The sequence below is a fragment of the Polyodon spathula genome, chromosome 12 (assembly GCF_017654505.1).
Source record: "Polyodon spathula isolate WHYD16114869_AA chromosome 12, ASM1765450v1, whole genome shotgun sequence".
In the NCBI taxonomy this organism is placed as follows: Eukaryota; Metazoa; Chordata; class Actinopteri; order Acipenseriformes; family Polyodontidae; genus Polyodon; species Polyodon spathula.
Window position 1 is genome coordinate 28,022,999 of NC_054545.1, and position 10,284 is coordinate 28,033,282.

A 10,284-nucleotide genomic window follows, 5' to 3' on the forward strand; every position below is an offset into this window, starting at 1 on the left:
CACTATAGTACAGATTTATGGTGTTTAACTGTGTTCCAGTGTATGTGAAAGTTGATACATGCATGTGAAAAGTCAACTGACGAAGCTCGTGTATAACCTATATCCTGTTAAGAGTAAAGGGACTCGGTGTGCCACATGACCATGATATAATGAATCACCTTGTATTTTGTTTTATGAATTTGTTGTGTGTGTCACACACACACACACACACACACACACACACACACACACACACACACACATACACACTGAGTGTACAAAACATTAGGAACACCTTTCTAATATTGAGTTGCACCCACTTTTCCCCTTAGAACAGCCTCAATTCGTTGGGCCATGGACTGTACAAGGTGCCTAAAGCATTCCACAGGGATACTGGCCCATGTTGACTCCAATGCTTCACATAGTTGTGTCAAGTTGGCTGGTAGTTGATCTCTACTCCAAAATAGCTCAATCCATCTTGAGATCTGGTGACTGGGCAGGCCACTGCAGGAAGCTGAATTCACTGTCATGTTCGCGGAACCATTCCTGGACAAGCCTAGACTTGTGGCATGGGACATTATCCTGAAAAAAATCCATTAAAAGATTGATACACTGTTGCCATGAAGGGATACATTTGATTGGAAAAGATGTTCAGATATCCTGTTGCTCCACTTTTATCAAGGTCCCCAATGTGTGCCATGAAAACACACCCCACACCATCACATCACCAACACCAGCCTGCAGTGTTGACATGTGGCATGATGGATGCATGTACTCATGTGGTTTTCTTCATACCCTAGTCCTCCCATCAGTGTGAAACAGCAGGAACCGGGATTCATCAAACCAGGCAATGTTTTTCCATTTTTCCAGTGTCCATTGTTTTCATTCCTTACGCCACTGCAATCACAGTTTCTTGTGTTTTGCAGAAAGAAGTGGAACTCTGTTAGGTCGTTGGCTGCCATACCCCATTTGTGTCAAGGTACGATGAGTTGTACATTCTTTTATGGGTCTTTTGGTACCAATGTTGTATTGGACTGTCAGTTGACTAAATGTATCCCATCTGTTCTGTTGCTCCGCACAATTCATGTCAGTGTCCTTTGGCCTCTTTAATCAATGAGCCATTTTCGACCACTGGCCTGCCATTAGCTGGATGTCCTTTGGGTGGTGGACCATCCTTGATACACACAGGAAACTGTTGAGTGTGAAAAACCCAGCAGCGTTGCAGTTCTTGACACACTCAAACTGGCGCGCCTGGTACCTATTACCAACCCCCTTTCATGTACCCTCTGAATGGCACATATACACAATCCATGGCTAAATTGTGTCAAGGCTTAAAAATCATTCTTTAACCTCTCTCCCCTTCATCTACACTGACTGAAGTGGATTTAACAGGTTACATCAATAAGGGATCATAGCTTTCACCTGGATTCACCACGTCAGTCTATTTGAGGGAAAGAGCAGGTGTTCCTAATGTTTTGTACACTCAGTGTACACACACACACACACACACACACACACACACACACACACACACACACACACACACACACACACACACACGTTTATTTGTGTGTGTGTGTGTGTAATCTCTGTGCAGGCTTCAGAATTATTTTGATTAGGTGTTCGGTTGCATGGGTATAAGATTTTTGTGTTTTTTGTGTTTTTTTTTTTTTTTTAAAGAGAATTATATGAGTAAGACATTTATTACAGTAAGGTACACAACTGTTTCAGGAACGATATACTATATATGACTGCCATTCTGAAATCAGTGGGAATTGTGCATATTTAGGTACATAACAGAACAAAAACTAAATATTGACATATTGTGGGACTGGCAGGTAGTTTTGTTTTTAGCCTTTTAACTGGTGTAGTTCTCTGTAAATACTCAATGTGTCGCTATTCACCAACAAGGAGCTGAAAGATTACCAACCCACCCACTGCCACAGTGTATAAAGACAGGCTACAACACCATCACATGTCCAAAAACTTCGTAGACATCAAGAGACTTCAACGTATTGTGATACTCCTTGTAAAAACTGTGATTAGCGAAACTCTATTGGACTTACATTTAAACAGCTGATTAATACACACACACACACACACACACACACACACACACACACACACACACACATATATATATATCGGATTATCGCGCATAACCTGTTATCAAGTGGACACAATGGCTCTTGGATACAAATGCTGTGCTACTAAATGGCAAGTACATTATTTTGTTTTATTCCTATCAGTGATACTAGTGGCTATCGGAGAAATTAGTTATTCTATTGCAGAAGAAATGAAACTAGGATCTGTGATTGGGAGTTTAGCAAATGATTTGTGATTAGATATTAAAACGCTGGCAACACGCAGAGCCCGTATAGATTTCCAAGGAAGCAGACGCTAATGCGACATTAATATAGATACAGGTGATTTCATTGTTCAGGAAAGAATAGACAGAGAAGAGCTTTGCGGGACAACGGCTTCCTGTGTTTTACATTTTGAGTTTGTTCTTGAAAATCTCTTGGAGTTATACAATGTTGCATTAAATATTGAAGATATAAACGACAATGCCCCCAGTTTTCCAAAGGAAGTTATAAAATTGGAAATACGCGAGTCAGCAAATAAGGGAGCTCGCTTCCCACTAGACCGGGCACACGACCCAGATATTGGAATTAACTCAGTGCAAGACTACATGCTAGCTTCAAATGAACATTTTGTTTTACACGTTTACACTAGTAGTCAACGAGGTAAATATGGGGAGATTGTTCTAGAAGATGATTTGGATAGAGAAATGCAGCATCATCATTCTTTATTACTGACAGTGATTGAGGGGGGAACACCACAGAAATCTGGAACTGTCTTAATTGATATTATTGTTCTGGATACCAAAGATACCGTTCCCTTATTTTCTGAAACACTCTACAAAGTGAATCTTACATAAAATTCTCCAATAAACACATTAGTAGTTACAGTGAGCGCGACTGATAAAGACGAGGGAGCAAATGGAGAAATAACATTTGAATTCAGTCATATTTCTGAGAAAGCCAGGCCATTGTTTAGCATAGAATCCAGATCAGTTAACATCATAGTGGTAGGGGGAATTGACTTTGAAAAAGCTGCATTCCACGAAATCGAAGTTCAAGCAAAAGATGGAGCTGGCCTGGTTGGGCATTGCAAGGTGCTTGTTGAGATTACTGATATAAACGATAATGCCCCAGTGATAACAATGAAATCTCTATTTAACCCAATCCCAGAAAACTCTCCAGCGGGAACTGAAGTAGTTATTATAAATATCCAGGATCAAGATTCGAGAGAGAACAACGAGTTTCTTTGTTTCATTTTAGAAAACGTCCCTTTCAATTACGATCTTCAATCAGAAATTATTACTCTTTGGAAACGAAGACTGCTCTAGACAGCGAAGAAGTGTCTGAATTCAATATAACCATTACCGCCACAGACAAAGGGTTCCCACCTCTTTCCTCAGGTACAACCATACAATTTACAGTTTCGGATATAAATGACAATTTGCCAACATTTAATCAGTCACCTTACGTTGCATATGTCATGGAAAATAATACACCTGGGTTGTCCATTTGCTCTGTCAATGCAAGAGACCTAGACTGGAAACAGAACGGCACTGTTTCATAGTCCTTACTGTCCAGTTATGTCCATTGGATGCCCTTGTCCTCGTGTATATCCATTAACCCAGACAGTGGGGTGATTCACGCAGTTTCGGTATTTCCAGTTTTGTGTTCTTGCTAAAGACAGCGGTTCACCTCCACTTAGTAGCAACGTTACTGTGAATATCTTCATAACAGATCAAAATGACAACTCTCCTCAAATACTGTACCCAGGTCAATCAGAGAGCTCTTTCATGACCGAAATGATGCCCACATCTGTACATAAAGGTTATCTGGTTTCTAAGGTAGTAGCTGTTGATGCAGACTCTGGACAGAACGTGTGGTTGTCATACTAGTTGCTAAAAGCTACTGATCCAGGCATTTTCACTGTCGGTCTCCATAGTGGAGAAATAAGGGCTTTGCGTGATATATCTGAGGTAGATGCTATTCAACAAAGACTGATCATCTTGGTCAAGGACAACGGGCAGCCCTCGTACTCATCAACATGTACTGTTAATTTATTAGTTTCAGACAACGTCTCAGAAGATGTATTTAAATTCAAAGACCTCTCTAAGCAAACAGTAACTACGACAAACTTGACGGCGTACTTAGTAATCTCTTTAGCTGCCGTGTCCTTCCTATTTTTGGTCTTCATAATTATTATTTTGGCTGTCAGATTTTGGTGAGAAAGAAAATCCAGGTTGTTGTTTGATGGTCCAAACATTGGGACCCTGGTACACCCATCTACTGTCTGGAGAAGTCTGGTCAGAAGTGGCCTTCATGGAGGACTTGCGGCCAAAAAGCCATACCTCTGACGTGGAAACAAGGGAAAGCGACTCAACTATGCATGAAAACACAGGAACTGGGGTTCAGAAAAATGACAGCAGGTGCTCTGGACTAATGAGTCAAAATTTGAAATATTTGGCTGTAGCAGAAGGCAGTTTGTTCACTGAAGAGCTGGAGAGAGGTACACGAATGAGTGTCTGCAGGCAACCGTGAAGCATGGTGGAGGTTCCTTGCAAGTTTGGGGCTGCATTTCTGCAAATGGAGTTGGGGATTTGGTCAGAATTAATGGTCTCAATGCTGAGATGTACAGGCAGATATTTATCCATCATGCAATACCATCAGGGAGGCATGTGATTGGCCCCAAATTTATTCTGCAGCATGACAACGACCCCAAACATACAGCGAAAGTCATTTAGAACTATCTTCAGCGTAAAGAAGAACAAGGAGTCCTGGACGTGATGTTATGTCCCCCACAGAGCTCTGATCTCAACATCATCGAGTCTGTCTTGGATTACATGAAGAGAGAAAAGCAACTGAGGCTGCCTAAATCCACAGACGACCTGTGGTTATTTCTCCAAGATGTTTGGGCCAACCTACCTACCGAATTCCTTCAAAAACTGTTTGCAAGTGTACCTAGAATAATTGATGCTGTTTTGAAGGCAAAGGGTGGTCACATCAAATATGGATTTGGTGTAGATTTTTCTTCTATTCACTCACCTTGCTTTTTGTTAATTGATAAATATAAACTATTAACATATCTATTTTTTAAAGCATTCTTACTTTGCAGCATTTTTTCACACCTACCTAAAACTTTTGCAAGGTACTGTAGATGCGATTCAACAAAGACTGGTCATCTTTCTCAAGTACATCGGACAACCCTCTTACTCAGCAACATGTGCTGTTCATTTACTGGTTTCAGATAAATTGTCAGATGATGGATTGGAAGTCAAAGGTCTATCTAAAAGCAGGGATGAATACAAACTTGACAGCCTACTTGGTAATCTCCTTAGCAGCAGTTTCCTTCCTATTTTTAGTCTTTGTATTCTAATTCTTGCTGTTAGGTTTTGCCGTGTAAAAATATCCAGATTGTTAGTTGATGGTCCAAATGTTATTCCCAGCTCATATTTCCCACAGAACTACGAGGAGTTTGAGGGCACCGGTACCACCCGTCACTCCTACAACTATGACCCGTGCTTAACGGTAGGTTCCAGTACCAAAGACTTCAAGTTTGTTAGGCCTTATAGTGAACACACATTACCACTTGACTACAATATAAAAATACTTGGAAAATTTCTCAACTGCCTGGCGGAAAATATGTATACAGCAACAGAAGTGATCCATAGATGAGGTTTGTTTAATTTTATTGTAGTTATTGCACAAAAGTGCAATTATATATATATATATATAATATAGATAATATATATATATATAAATAACGATATAACGATAAATAGTTATTATATATATATATACGACATATGTTATATGCTATAAAATTTAAATATATATATATATAATATATTATATATATATAATTTAAAATATCGCAATAACAGCGTTATTGCAATATGCAATAACAGCAATAATGCAAATATATGTTGTTCCTAATTCATCGCCTAATTCATTGTGTACATTTAACATGAATTTAGAATTGAATCTCAGATTACCTTGTTTCGTACTGTTTTGGAGACCAACAATTCAATGGTGTATCCACGTTGCTTGTGGTATAATGCTCCTGGTTTAAAATGACGCAAACTCTTCTTCATAAACCATAGTTCTTATACATTTCTGCAGAACTAGTGTATGTACTATTAATGTAGTTTGTGTAATGTGTTGCTGGTTATTGGTTGTGTTTCCTGTCAGTTATAAACTGTTGATGCTGGCTTTAAACATCATCACTAAAACATAAATCCAAGGGGGTGATCTCTGCTGCTATGTTTAATATCTATATAAAAATACATAGTCTAAATAAGTAAAATCGTAGAACCGGAAAAGCTGTGATATATGTTGACATTATGTGCTGAAATTCGACCTCTCTCAAGTAACCATTAAAAATTTAAACGTAGTACTAGTATATCTAATATTTGGAGAAAGATAATAATACTATTCTATTTATATAGTGCCTTTCATAGTGGATCACCATCACAAAGCAGTTTACAAAGATAGGCTGTATATTATATACAGAATCACTTACAGTAGGACATTGATTTAACATCTCATCAGGAGGATGAAGCACGCGTGAGTTGTCCGGGGTCACAGAGTGAGTCAGTCAATGGCAGAAGTAAGACTTAAAGCGCTGACGTTCTCGTTATAAGCCCTGTGCTTTAACCACTGGACCACACTAGCACCTTGACAAAATAACAAAAAGTATTACGTAGATAATCATGTTTGATGTAGTTTATAGTTAAAATAATCAGTTTGATATGAGAGAATTGTAACGTAAATGAAATGATGTATATGACTATGAAGCAGCAGTTATTGATGTATTCTCTGTGTGCCGCTGTTGTCCGATGGTATTGGTAAAAGCAAACAGAGTTATCAGTGCCTTCCTCTAGTATGATATTAAAAGCAGTCAGAGAGCGAGAGAGCGAGAGAGAGAGCTTACTCCCAATACAGTGTACATGAAATAAAACAGCTGCATTTACGTTTGAGATACAGACCTTTACGGATCTATTTAAAGATTGAATTGAGCGTTTTCTTGTAAAATGATCTGGATCACATCGCCAGCTTTGGATATTTTGACAATAGCGGATCATTAGGAAGAGGGAACATGAAATATTTGGAATTTGTTCGAGTAAAAGCTGTCTTAGAAAATGGACGCTGGAGTATTATACGGCAAGTTCTTTTTTTCATCATGATTTATTTGACAATAACTATTGTTTTGTGGCATGTACGTTACTTTGTCCCCGAAGAAATGAAACCAGAATCATTTGTGGGTAATATTGCTATAGACCTTAAATTAGATTAGAAAAAATAAAAATAAAAAATGTCTACACGAAAAGCTCGAGTTGTTTCTGAAAAAAAAAACGACCGCTATTTTCGCATAAATATAAACACTAGTGCTTTGCTTATTAAAGAAAAATAGATAGAGAAGAGTTGTGTAAGCAAATGCCTTCCTGTATCCTGTCGTTTGAGGTTGTGTTAATAACCCCAATTAAAATCCACAGTATATCTGTAGAGATTCTGGATATAGATGACAATGCTCCAAGCTTCCCAGCACAATCAGTAACGTTGGAAATTAACGAGTCAGCTTTGCCAGGCGCGCGTTTCTTGCTAGAAGGTGCACGTGATCCAGACGTGGGCATTAACTCCCTCAAATCCTATTCGTTAACTAATAACAATTATTTTACTTTGGATGTTAAGACTGGATATAATGGCAGAAAATATGCAGATATTGTGTTGGAAAATTATTTAGAAAGAAAAGTAGAAAATGAGTATTCTGTAATACTAACAGCTGTGGATAGTGGAAACCCGCAAAGGTCTGGCACGCAGCGATGGCGACGAAGGTTCAAATGCAGATATAGCATATTCATTCAGCCATACTTTAGACCTGCCACCAAAGCTTTTAGAAGTAGGCTCCAAGAGTGGCGAAATTAGTCTAATCGGGCAATTGCAATATGAAGAAGCACGATTTTATGATATAGTCCATGCAAAAGACGGTAGGGGACTTGTCACCCAGTGCAAAGTAATTGTGGATATAATTTATGTAAATGATAATCCCCCTAGAATAACTGTTAAACCTTGCTCCAGTCCTGTACCCGAAGACGCTCCACCTGGAACTGTAATCGCTATTCTGAACGTCCATGACTTGGATTCAAGTGAAAACGACCAAGTTCGTAGTATCATTAATTATGCTTCCCCTTTTAAATTAAAATCCACTTTAAATAACGACTTTACCTTGGTCACCTATCTCCCTCTCGACCGAGAAGAAACACTAGAGTACAACATCACAATTTTTGCTTCTGAATAAAGGTCGCCTCCTCGGTACAGTAACAAAAATTTTTTCTGGAAATTTCGTATAACAATGACAACCCTCCAACATTTGAACGTTCAACCATTATTCACTGCGTCTGTAATGGAAAACAACTCTCCTGGATCGTCTCTTTTTACCTTAATGGTCTATAACCCAGACCCATTTGAAAATGCACACATCTCCTACTCTCTGGTGGACACTCAGTATCAAGGAATGCCTGTATCATCCTACGTCTACATTAACTCCGACAGTGGTGTCATACACTCAGTGCAGTCTTTCGATTGCGAGAAGCTAAAATAATTACAAATTCGCGTTAATGGACAAGATCGTGGTTCTCCTCCTTTAATCAGTAATGAGACCTTGAACATTTGTATACAAGACCAGAACGACAATGCCCCAAAGGTGCTGTATCCAATGCAAGAGGATGACTCTTCAGTGACAGAAATAGTGCCTCGTTCCGCAGCTGCAGGGTGTCTCGTCAGCAAGGTTGTACCTATCGATGCTGACTCGGGACAGAATTCGTGGCTTACGTATCAGTTGTTAAAGGCCACCGAACCGGAGCTTTTCACTGTTGGAGTTCACAACGGAGAAGACACGACGTCACATTCTTGACAAAGACGTCATAAAACAAACGTTGGCTGTCCTAGTAATGGACAACGGACAACCGTCTCTGTCTGCTGCGGTAATCTTTAATGTTGTTTCAAACAATTTACCAGGTGCTGTGTCAGAAATGCATGTTTTTTTTTTCGTGTTTTTTTTTTTTTTTTCTGAGGAATCAGAACACAGAATGAACTTGACATTCCATTTAATTATAGCACTGGTTTCCGTGTGATCTCTTTTTCTGCTTTCGGTGGTATTGATAGTCTCTTTAAAGATCTGCCAGTTCACGCACTTTGGGATGTTTGACCTGGCAAGTGCGACGCTTCCTGCAATCCCCGGTTCATATTTATCACCTAATTATGCCAGGGTAGAGGGTCGCCAAATATACAGCTGCGTTCTGTTTAGCAAGCGACTCTAGAAAAGAAGAGTTAAGTTTCCTTCAGCCTTACATTCAAGGGAACCTGAATCAAAACTCCAGCAGTAAAGAGAACTCTGGGACATTGCTGCGTAAATAGGACACGGGCATCATTTGAGAAGGGGCTTGAGGTCTCCAGTCAGGTGAGACACAACACACACACCCACACACACACACACACACACACACACACACACACACACACATACATATATATATATATATATATATATATATATATATATATATATATATATATATATATATATATATATATATATATATATATATGTTTGCTATTTATAAATATTCTATGTCTATACAGTTCCTTCCTTGCGGTGTGGGTGTGTGTGTGTGTGTGTGTGTGTGTGTGTGTGTGTGTGTGTGTGTGTGTGTGTGTGTGTGTTATTATCGACGCCTAAACCGAAATTTGCGCAGTCATGTATCGGTTTACTGTGTTTTTGCTACGTTTGCACAATGATTCTGTGATGTTTTGTCGTGGTTTATCAAAGTTTTTTCTTTGCTTTACCTTGCGATTTACCATGCTGGCTTAAACTTTACTTTGCTTTTACTCTGCTTTACTATACATTGTGATGGCTATATCATACAGGAATTCTTACATGAGCAACAATGATATTCAATCACTAAATGTAACTGAACAATTACACAACACAATTACATATATAGAAAGAGTGTGTCAATGGAATATAATGGTACTAGCAATACAAGCAATTGTGTAGTTATTGGAATAGACTATGAATGCCGCTGTTGTCCAGTAAGGTAATAAATAGCTTGCAAACATTACTCTGATCCCCAGCTTCTACTGCACAGTGTGAAACAGAGCACTGTAGACATAACACATAGTTTGAAATTAAATACCGGAATTTTGTTTGTGAATGAAAGGATTGATA

At 38.9% G+C, this 10,284-nt stretch overlaps 1 pseudogene; it reads left to right on the forward strand.

Annotated features, from left to right (window-relative positions):
- The first annotated feature begins 2,161 nt into the window (after positions 1-2,161).
- On the forward strand, positions 2,162-8,970 carry LOC121324859 (annotated as a pseudogene).
- Positions 8,971-10,284: the final 1,314 nt, after the last annotated feature.